Source organism: Procambarus clarkii, chromosome 38 (genome assembly GCF_040958095.1).
Source record: "Procambarus clarkii isolate CNS0578487 chromosome 38, FALCON_Pclarkii_2.0, whole genome shotgun sequence".
Lineage (NCBI taxonomy): Eukaryota > Metazoa > Arthropoda > Malacostraca > Decapoda > Cambaridae > Procambarus > Procambarus clarkii.
The window spans coordinates 16,161,079-16,163,844 of NC_091187.1; positions in this window are offsets into that span (position 1 = coordinate 16,161,079).

Genomic DNA, 2,766 nt, shown 5'->3' on the forward strand with positions numbered 1-2,766 from the left:
GGGGAAGACTCATATTGAGGGGCAGGCCAGAGGAAAGGGACTCACACAGAGGGGGTCGGACAAGGGATGGACTCACACAGAGGGGGTCGGACAAGGGATGGACTCACACATAGAGGTCGGACAAGGGATGGACTCACACAGAGGGGGTCGGACAAAGGATGGACTCACACTGAGGGGGTCGGACAAAGGATGGACTCACACAGAGGGGGTCGGACAAAGGATGGACTCACACAAAGGGGTCGGACAAAGAATGGACTCACACAGAGGGAGTCGGACAAGGGATGGACTCACACAGAGGGGGTCGGACAAAGAATGGACTCACACAGAGGGGGTCGGACAAAGGATGGACTCACACAGAGGGGGTCGGACAAAGGATGGACTCACACAGAGGGGGTCGGACAAAGGATGGACTCACACAGAGGGAGTCGGACAAGGGATGGACTCACACAGAGGGGGTCGGACAAAGGATGGACTCACACAGAGGGGGTCGGACAAAGGATGGACTCACACAGAGGGGGTCGGACAAAGGATGGACTCACACAGAGGGGGTCGGACAAAGGATGGACTCACACAGAGGGGGTCGGACAAGGGATGGACTCACACAGAGGGGGTCGGACAAAGGATGGACTCACACAGAGGGGTCGGACAAAGGATGGACTCACACAGAGGGGGTCGAACAAAGGATGGACTCACACAGAGGGGCGGTGTACCGCAGCACCACAGAGCCGTCGAGCCACCAGAGCAGGGAGTAGAGGTCATCTCCCTCCAGGTCAAACCCACAGGTCAGGGTCACGTTCTGGCCCTCCAGGGCGTAGCTAGGGCCGCCCAGGGCCGTCAGCCTCACAGCCTCGCCCACCACCATCACGCACGCTGGCCGGGAATGAGATGAAATATATTAAAGAAATAATGGAGGAGTTTCAAATAGTCATCATTTGTCCTGTAATGTGTAATCTGTTTTTCTCCTGTTCTTCTTGGTAACTTATTATTATTATTATTATTGTTGGCGAAGAGTCACAATAACGTGGCTGAAGTATGTTGACCAGACCACACACTAGAAGTTGAAGGGACGACGACGTTTCAGTCCGTCCTGGACCATTCTCAAGTCGATTGTGAGATTGTGAGATTATGAGAATTCTCAAGTCACAATCGACTTGAGAATGGTCCAGGACGGACCGAAACGTCGTCGTCCCTTCAACTTCTAGTGTGTGGTCTGGTCAACATTATTATTGTTATTTAGATCTTATTCTTATTATTTCCTTCGTCTAGGCACTTGAAAACTCGAACCACTGACCCCTAAGCCAAAGCTTTATCCAGCATACTATAGGACAGTCCAAAGGCAACTAACCGCTGCCCAACTGGAATGTTATAGTTTCCTCTGGCTGTTACTAAAGCATCGAGGAATTAGTGAACCACGCCTACGTGGAGTGGTTCACTAATAAACGGGCATTTCCCTTCTGCTGGTGAAGATAAGTTCACTCCCAACTGATTACGTTCGAACTTTTCCCCGAACAGTGCGTCACTCATTTCGTATGTTCGAATTGCACTTCCATTAATCGCTTCCCCGACGTACTGTAAATACAAATTTAAGCAGAACCTAAACACATAACCTGTGTATAATTTCACTGGAAAATAAAAATGTAATACTACTACTAAATATTTGATTATAAATATATATATTTTTAACGTAGAGTTCGATTAAATGAACTAATACGGCTTTGGGGTCTGCCACAACTTGAGCCTGAAAAGTTGTTGTAATAACCCAACTGATGAGCAATAGAGCAATATTAACGGGATAATCTACACGACTGCAGACTCCAGGTGGGGTCCAGACCACTCCTCCAGCGCCCTCATACCTCACAACTCGTGTAGTAGAAGCCGGTCAATAAATATCTGAGACTGAAAGTATTAAGGACCTTGTGAACTGGAGAGAAGCACACAGGTGACGAAAATTTGAAGTCTCTTATGTGGAGAAATGTTAAACGTATTCGTATGGAAGGGTTATGTTCTAATGATAGTAAGAGCGGTCGGATGTTGTAGTCCGGGTTTCGATTCCAGGTCGAGGCAACCAGAAACCATTTGGCAGTCATTTTTACCTGATGCCTCTATTCCCCCTAGCAGTACAGGAGTACCTGGGAATTAGACAGCTGTTACTTGCTGTATCCGTAGGTGTGTGTGTGTTTGGGTATGTGTGAATATGTGTGTGTGTGTGTGTATACTCACCTAGTTGTACTCACCTAGTTGTGCTTGCGAAGGTTGAGCTCTGGATCTTTGGTCCCGCCTCTCAACTGTCAATCAACTGGTGTACATATGTAAGTTTGTGTGTGTGAGGGAGAGGACGGATGAATTTTAGTGACGATAGAACGATTTGGAATGCTAATGGAAGGAAGCTATCAGAGGAAAGTGCCAAGCCATTACGAATATATAGCACTTGAAAGGGATCAGGATAAGGATTTAGGATTAGACGGGGGGGGGAAAGGAATGGTGCCCAACCACTTGGACGCTCGGGGATTGAACGCCGACCTGCATAGAGAAGAATATATATGCGAAATAGATAGAAAAAACATCGTTTAGTCAGTACATTAGACAACCGGTGGGTAAAAAGGCGGGCATCTAAATGTAAACAGGTCCATCCTACAATCACACATAACAAACACACAACAGAGGATGTAAACTCACCGAAGCTAAAGAGGCATAAGATGGGCGCCAGCTGAGCAGACGTCATCCTGACCTTCATAGGACCGAGGTAGAGTAGCTAGGACCCGTTAC